Source organism: Lipotes vexillifer, unplaced genomic scaffold, assembly GCF_000442215.2.
Source record: "Lipotes vexillifer unplaced genomic scaffold, Lipotes_vexillifer_v1.1 scaffold472, whole genome shotgun sequence".
In the NCBI taxonomy this organism is placed as follows: domain Eukaryota; kingdom Metazoa; phylum Chordata; class Mammalia; order Artiodactyla; family Lipotidae; genus Lipotes; species Lipotes vexillifer.
The window spans coordinates 1,200,432-1,209,663 of record NW_006797698.1 but is presented as its reverse complement, the minus strand read 5'-3'; the positions used below and the strand labels follow the sequence as shown (position 1 = coordinate 1,209,663).

General features: G+C 38.1%; 1 protein-coding gene and 1 pseudogene across 1 annotated transcript in view; one reads left to right on the top strand and one right to left on the bottom strand.

Annotated features, from left to right (window-relative positions):
- Positions 1-9,232, top strand: part of GALNTL5 (polypeptide N-acetylgalactosaminyltransferase like 5) — a 78,621-nt gene that overhangs the window by 56,392 nt on the left and 12,997 nt on the right. The gene's annotated exons all lie outside the window — the stretch shown is intronic.
- On the bottom strand, positions 1,519-2,020 carry LOC103078911 (tRNA-splicing endonuclease subunit Sen15 pseudogene; annotated as a pseudogene).

Below are 9,232 nucleotides of genomic sequence, written 5' to 3'. Positions count from 1 at the left end.
AAAAAAAAAAAAAAAAAAAAGTAATACAAATAGAGAAAAACTAAAATATTGAAGAAAGACAAAGTCATCCATTTCCTGCCCTGCCATCCTATTATAACCAGTTAGTAATTTATTTTGTCATCTTTTTACTTGGTGTGTTATTTATAGCCATAATATGCATTCATACACATTTTTTGTTTTTTTTTGCGGTATGAGGGCCTCTCACTGTTGTGACCTCTCCCGTAGCGGAGCACAGGCTCCGTACGCGCAGGCTCAGTGGCCATGGCTCACGGGCCCAGCCATTCCGCGGCATGTGGGATCTTCCCAGACCAGGGCACGAACCAATGTTCCCTGCATCGGCAGGCGGACTGTCAACCACTGCGCCACCAGGGAAGCCCCATACACTTTTGTATCTTGCTTTTTGTTACTAAATATTTTCTCATGTTTTTCAGTATATTCATTAGTAATTTTTAATGGATACATAACATACCATTCATTAGCTATATATGTTTATTGACTGTTTCCCCAGACCAGGGGCTGGCAAACTATGGCCCTGCATTTGCAAATAAGTTTCATTGGAATACAGCCATATCCATTCATTTAGATACTGTCTATGGTTATTTTTGTCCTACAAACAGCAGAGCTGAGAAGTTGTGAGAAAGCCTATATGACCTGAAAAGCCTAAAATATTTCCTTTCTGGCCCTTTCCAGAAAAATTTTGCTCACCCTTGCCTTAAACTTTTAAGTCATTTATAATTTGGACTATTATATGCCCCAAAATGTCACTTGAAACATCTTTTCCGTATAATTGTTTATACTTTAGGCAACTTAATTGGGAGGTATTAACAAAACTGGAAAAACTGGGTCTACTTAAGAAAGATGTTTTTAAGGTTAACACTATCCCCTACTATCTCCCTTGTAATATTCTAGCTATGATACAGTACAGGTGGTGGTAATAAGAATGGGAAAAAAAGACCCAGTACTCTTGTAGGTAGCAATTCTCGGGTCCCTATTAATCTAGACATTTAATTTTACACTCTGGATGAGGATATTTTTTGTTTTGATTTAAAGTCAACCAAAGAGGGAAGTAACAGTAATTGCAACATGAAAAAAAGCAGTTGAAAGAATACTTTCTATTGGGGATGAAAAAGCAGACTAAAGTAAACTCTCCACGTGTCAAAGTGTGCATGAAATGCCACTCCAGGCTAGCTGTAGTGGCCAAAAGGCATTGAGAGGGTTGAGTAATGGAAAGAGGTGGCAGCCTCAGCAATGTTCTACCTTTCTGAACACACCCTAGGCATAAAGTTGTATATAACTATAATTAAACTGTCTCCAGATGAGAAAGTTCTAGAGCAACTAAACTATATTTTTCAATAAAATTAATTCCTCTATCTGGGAAAGTTTTCTTCTTGAAAAGAAAACTTATGGAATGGGTCCAGCTAAGTCAATCCTGACTAGCTCTGAGATAAAAGATGAATCAGGCTGAGGGGTCTCAATCCAATCTTGTGTGAATAAAGCAAGCATCGGGAAGTATAGGTATCATCTTCTAAGGGAAATATTCTAAGGATCTGGCAGCATAAATCTATCAGTAGGTTTGTAATAGACTATTGTGGAGTCAGACTCCACTAAGGCGGAAGTAAAAGTCATCGGCAAATCTGGATCACCTTGCAATTTTCGAGATGCCTTCAAGATCTCCCTTATCCTGTTATGGCTGAGGGAAGCACTGATGTGTGTAGGCACCACCGTCTGTAACCCTTGTCCTTCTCAGTACCAAGAAGGCAGATGAGCTGGAGATCTGGTAATCCCACACAGTTTACTTCACGTGCCAACTTTTACTCTCCATGAGGTCCAGGTAAACTAATAATGCTATATAAGCTTGGGTGGCATCTCCTATATCTAATTCCATCATTTCTAAATACTAAGAGTGCGTGCCCATCCAGGCGTCCTTGGGGGCCCATGAGGGGGCGCCGCAGCAGTGATCGCCACCCGGGTGCACATCGCTGCAGCCCGTGGTCGGCTGGGACTCACCACACTCCTCCATGCCCTGCTGTCACAGGCATTATTTTTGTAACATCCATGCCTCTGGTGCTTTTTATTGATTGGTTGATTATTTCTCATTTTATTGCATTGCTCTCTGAGAATGAAGCATACGAAATAGTCCCCCTTTCAGGACCTCGAAACTTAATAAGCACATTCTTGTGTCTGAGAATAGAATCGATTTTGTGAATGATACATATTTAAAAAGTGAGTGTAGAAACGTACACAAGCCTCTTAGATAGCCTCATCCACCAGAGGGCAGACAGCAGAAGCAAGAACTACAGTCCTGCAGCCTGTGGAACAAAAACCACATTCACAGAAAGATAGACAAGATTAAAAGGCAGAGGGCTATATACCAGATGAAGGAACAAGATAAAACCCCAGAAAAACAACTAAATGAAGTGGAGATAGGCAACCTTCCAGAAAAAGAATTCAGAATAATGATAGTGAAGATGATTCGGGACCTTGGAAAAACAATGGAGGCAATGATTAAGAAGATGCAAGAAATGTTTAACAAAGACCTAGAAGAATTAAAGAACAAACAAACAGAGATGAACAATACAATAACTGAAATGAAAACTACACTAGAAGGAATCAATAGCAGAATAACTGAGGCAGAAGAACGGATAAGTGACCTGGAAGACAGAATGGTGGAATTCACTGCTGCAGAACAGAATAAAGAAAAAAGAATGAAAAGAAATGAAGACAGCCTACAAGACCTCTGGGACAACATTAAACGCAATAACATTCACATTATAGGGGTCGCAGAAGGAGAAGAGAGAGAGAAAGGACAAGAGAAAATATTTGAAGAGATTATAGTCGAAAACTTGCCTAACATGGGAGAGGAAATAGCCACCCAAGTCCAGGAAGCGCAGTGAGTCCCATACAGGATAAACCCAAGGAGAAACACACTGAGACCCATAGTAATCAAATTGGTAAAAATTAAAGACAAAGAAAAATTATTGAAAGCAGCAAGGGAAAAACAACAAATAACATACAAGGGAACTCCCATAAGGTTAACAGCTGATTTCTCAGCAGAAACTCTACAAGCCAGAAGGGAGGGGCGTGATATACTTAAAGTGATGAAAGGGAAGAACCTACAACCAAGATTACTCTACCCGGCAAGGGTCTCATTCAGATTTGATGGAGAAATCAAAAGCTTTACAGACAAGCAAAAGCTAAGAGAATTCAGCACCACCAAACCAGCTCTACAACAAATGCTAAAGGAACTTCTCTAAGTGGGAAACACAAGAGAAAGAAAGGACCTACAAAAACAAACCCAAAACAATTAAGAAAATGGTCAAAGGAGCATACATATCAATAATTACCTTAAACGTGAATGGATTAAATGCTCCAACCAAAACATACAAGCTTGCTGAATGGATACAAAAACAAGACCCATACATATGCTGTCTACAAGAGACCCACTTCAGATCTAGGGACACATACAGACTGAAAGTGAGGGGATGGAAAAAGATATTCCATGCAAATGGGAATCAAAAGAAAGCTGGAGAGCAATACTCATATCAGATAAAATAGACTTTAAAATAAAGAATGTTACAAGAGACAAGGAAGGACACTACATAATGATCAAGGGATCAATCCAAGAAGAAGATATAACAAGTATAAGTATATATGCACCCAACATAGGAGCACCTGAATACATAAGGCAACTGCTAACAGCTATAAAAGAGGAAATCGACAGTAACACAATAATAGTGGGGGGCTTTAACACCTCACACCAATGGACAGATCATCCAAAATGAAAATAAATAAGGAGACAGCAGCTTTAAATGACACATTAGAAAAGATAGACTTAATTGATATTTATAGGACATTCCATCCAAAAATAGCAGGTTACACTCTCTTCTCAAGTGTTCATGGAACATTCTCCAGGATAGATCACATCTTGGGTCACAAATCAAGCCTCAGTAAATTTAAGAAAATTGAAATCATATCAAGCATCTTTTCTGACCACAGTGCTATGAGAGTAGAAATCAATTACAGGGAAAAAAACGTAAAAACCACAATCACATGGAAGCTAAACAATATGTTACTGAATAAACAAGAGATCACTGAAGAAATCAAAGAGGAAATCAAAAAATACCTAGAGACAAATGACAAAGAAAACACGACGATCCAAAACCTGTGGGATGCAGCAAAAGCAGTTCTAAGAGGGAAGTTTATAGCTACACAAGCCTACCTCAAGAAACAAGAAAAATCTCAAATAAACAATCTGACCTTACACCTAAAGGAACTAGAGAAAGAAGAACAAACAAAACCCAAAGTTAGCAGAAGGAAAGAAATCATAAAGATCAGAGCAGAAATAAATGAAATAGAAACAAAGAAAACAAGAGCAAATGTCAATAAAACTAAAAGCTGGTTCTTTGAGAAGATAAACAAAATTGATAAACCATTAGCCAGACTCATCAAGAAAAAGAGGGAGAGGATTCAAATGAATAAAATTAGAAATGAAAAAGGAGAAGTTACAACAGAAACCGCAGAAATACAGAGCATCCTAAGAGCCTACTACAAGCAACTCTATGCCAATAAAATGGACAATCTGGAAGAACTGGACAAATTCTTAGAAAGGTATAACCTTCCAAGACTGAACCAGGAAGAAACAGAAAATATGAACAGACCAATCACAAGTAATGAAACTGAAACTGTGATTAAAAATCTTCCAACAAAAGTCCAGGACTGGATGGCTTCACAGGTGAATTCCATCAAACATTTAGAGAAGAGCTAACACCCATCCTTCTCAAACTCTTCCAAAAAATTGCAGAGGAAAGAACACTCCCAAACTCATTCTATGGAGGCCACCATCACCCTGATACCAAAACTAGTCAAAGATACTACAGAAAAAGAAAATTACAGACCAATATCACTGATGAATATAGATCCAAAAATCCTCAACAAGGGCTTCCCTGGTGGCGCAGTGGTTGAGAGTCCACCTGCTGATGCAGGGGACACGGGTTTGTGCCCCGGTCCGGGAAGATCCCACATGCTGCGGAGCGGCTGGGCCCGTGAGCCATGGCTGCTGAGCGTGTGCGTCCGGAGCCTGTGCCCGCAACGGGAGAGGCCACAAAAGTGAGAGGCCTGCATACCGCCAAAAAAAAAAAAAAAAAATCCTCAACAAAATACTAGAAAACACAATCCAACAACACATTTAAAGGATCATACACCATGATCAAGTGGGATTTATCCCAGGGATGCAAGGATTCTTCAATATACACAAATCAATCAATGTGATACACCATATTAACAAGTTGAAGAATAAAAACCATATGATCATCTCAATAGATGCAGATAAAACTTTTGACAAAATTCAACACCCATTTATGATAAAAACTCCCCAGAAAGTGGGCATAGAGGGAACCTACCTCAACATAATAAAGGCCATATACGACAAACCCACAGCAAACATCATTCTCAATGGTGAAAAACTGAAAGCATTCCCTCTAAGATCAGGAACAAGACAAGGATGTCCACTCTTACCACTATTATTCAACATAGTTTTGGAAGTCCTAGCCATGGCAATCAGAGAAGAAAAATAAAAGGAATACAAGTTGGAAAAGAAGAAATAAAACTGTCACTGTTTGCAGATGACATGATACTATATATAGAGAATCCTAAAAATGCCACCAGGACACTACTAGAGGTAATCAATGAATTTGGTAAAGTTGCAGGATACAAAATTAATGCACAGAAATCTCTTGCATTCCTATACACTAATGATGAAAAATCTGAAAGAGAAATTAAGGAAATACTCCCATTCACCATTGCAACAAAAATAAAATACCTAGGAATAAACCTACCTAGGGAGACAAAAGACCTGTATGCAGAAAACTATAAGACACTGATGAAAGAAATTAAAGATGATACCAACAGATGGAGAGATATACCATGTTTTTGGATTGGAAGAATCAATGTTGTGAAAATGCCTCTACTACCCAAAGCAATCTACAGATTCAATGCAATCCCCATCAAATTACCAATGGCATTTTTTACGGAACTAGAACAAAAAAATCTTAAAATTTGTATGGAGACAAAAAAGACCCCAAATAGCCAAAGCTGTCTTGAGGGAAAAAAACAGAGCTGGAGGAATCAGACTCCCTAACTTCAGACTACACAATGGAGAAAAGACAGCCTCTTCAATAAGTGGTGCTGGGAAAACTGGACAGCTACATGTAAAAGAATGAAATTAGAACACTCCCTAACACCATACACAAAAATAAACTCAAAATGGATTCGAGACCTAAATGTAAGACCGGACACTATAAAACTCTTAGAGGAAAACATAGGAAGAACACTCTTTGACATAAATCACAGCAAGATCTTTTTTGATCCACATCCTAGAGTAATGGAAATAAAAACAAAAATAAACAAATGGGGGCTTCCCTGGTGGCGCAGTGGCTGAGAGTCCGCCTGCCGATGCAGGGGACGCAGGTTCATGCCCCGGTCTGGGAAGATCCCACGTGCCGCAGAGCGGCTGGGCCCGTGAGCCATGGCCGCTGAGCCTGCGCGTCCAGAGCCTGTGCTCTGCAACGGGAGAGGCCACAGCAGTGAAAGGCCCACATACCGCAAAAAAAAACAAAACAAACAAACAAACAAAAACAAATGGGACCTAATGAAACTTAAAAGCTTATGCACAGCAAAGGAAACTACAAACAAGACCAAAAGACAACCCTCACAATGGGAGAAAATATTTGCAAATGAATCAACAGACAAAGGATTAATCTCCAGAATATATAAACAGCTCATGCAGGTCAATATTAAAGAAACAAACAACCCAATCCAAAAATATGCAGAAGACCTAAATAGACATTTCTCCAAAGAAGACATACAGATGGCCAAGAGGCACATGAAAAGCTGCTCAACATCACTAATTATTAGAGAAATGCAAATCAAAACTACAATGAGTTATCACCTCACAGCAGTTAGAATGGGCATCATCAGAGAATCTACAAACAATAAATGCTGGAGAGGGTGTGGAGCAAAGGGAACCCTCTTGCACTGTTGGTGGGAGTGTAAATTGATACAGGCACTATGGAGAACAGTATGGAGGTTCCTTAAAAAACAAAAATTACCATATGATCCAGCAATCCCACTTCTGGGCATATACCCAGAGAAAACCACAATTCAAAAAGACACATGCACCCCAGTGTTCACTGCAGCACTGTTTACAATAGCCAGGTCATGGAAGCAACCTAAATGCCCATCAACAGATGAGTGGATAAAGAAGATGTGGTACATATAGACAATGGAATATTACTCAGCCATAAAAGGAAGGAAATTTGGTCATTTGTTGAGACGTGGATGGATCTAGAGACTGTCATAGAGAGTGAAATAAGTCAGAAAGAGAAAAACAAAAATCGTGTATTAACGCATATATGTGGAACCTAGAAAATTGGTACAGATGAACCGGTTTGCAGGGCAGAAGTTGAGACACTGATGTAGAGAACAGACGTATGGACACCAAGGGGGGAAAGCTGTGGGGGGTGGGGTGGGGGTGGGGTGGGATGAATTGGGCGATTGGGATTGACATGTATACACTGATGTGTATGAAATGGATGACTAATAGGAACCTGCTGTATTAAAAAATAAATAAAATTAAATTTAAAAATTAAATAAAAATGAAAACAAAAGAAAATACTAGGTGAATAAACAAAACCAGAAATGCTGAAGTGGCAATATTAACGTAAAATTGGCATTTAAGATTAAAAGCAATAAACAGAAAATAGATATTATATAATGGTAAAAGGCTAAATACTAAAGGCTTTTAAACAAGTAAAATATTTGCTTTAAGTTTGCTTTTTAACTTTTATAATTCTCAAATCCAATAATTTTTCATATAATTTTTTTCTGATAGTTTTATGACATCATTGTTTATACTTAATTCTCTACTATATTTAGATTTTGGTGCATGATAGGAGTTAAAGTTCTGCATTTTTTTCAAGTTGTTAATCAAGTGACAATTATGAAGAGAAAGAAACGGGCATGACACATTTTTTAACAGATTAAATTATCATATATACTTAGGTCTTTCTGTGTTCAACTGATCCATTTGCCAGTTGTTGAGCCAATCACGTGCATTGATATTTTCTGTAGCTTCACGATAAAGTCTATTAATTGGTAGAGTGAGTCCCTTGTTACTCTTCATTTTCAGGATTTTCTAAGTGTAATTTGTTCTTCTCAATCACTTCAGCAATTTCAAAATCAATCCCTAAGGTTTTGAATGGTGTTGCATTATATACATGAATGAATTTTAAGACTTTTAAAGGAAATACTAATGAACAATAAATATTTCAGAAAAATACTGACTTCTGGAATAAAGACACAGACCTACTGGAGAACAGACGAGGATATGGGGAGGGGGAAGGGTGAGCTGTGGTAGGGCGAGAGAGAGACATGGACATATATATACTAACAAACTAAGGTAGATAGCCAGTGGATACCGGCTCGGTTCTTTGTGGCTGCCTGGAGGGGTGGGAGGGAGGGAGACAAAGAGGGAAGAGATATGGGAACATATGTATATGTATAACTGATTCACTCTGTTATAAAGCAGAAACTAACACCATTGTAAAGCAATTATACCCCAATAAAGATGTTAAAAAAAAAAAAAAAGAAAGAAAAATACTGATTTCTAATCAAAGAAACAAAATCTTGGGGATTCAAAATTCCACCATTAAAAAAAATTTTTTTTTTAATTGAAGTGTAGTTGATTTACAATATTGTATTAGTTTTGGGTGTACAGCACAGTGATTCGGTTTTTCTTTTTCAGATTATATTCCATTATAGGTTACTACAAGATATTTGATATAATTCCTTGTGCTATACAGTAAATCCTTGTTGCTTATCTATTTTGTATATAGTATAATAGTTCGCATCTGTTAGTCGCACACTCCTAATCTGTCCCTACCCCACTCCTTCTCTCCTTTGGTAACCATAAGTTTGTTTTCTGTCTGTGAATCTGTTTCTGTTTTGTATATAGATTCATTTGTATTATTTTAAAATTTTTATTGAAATATAGTTGATTTACAGTATTATATTAGTTTCAGGTGTAGTTTCAGCATAGTGATTCGGTATTTTTACAGATAAGTCTCCATTAAAAGTTATTACAGGGGCTTCCCTGGTGGTGCAGTGGTTGAGAATCTGCCTGCCGATGCAGGGGACACAGGTTCAAGCCCTGGTCTGGGAAGATCCCACATGCCGC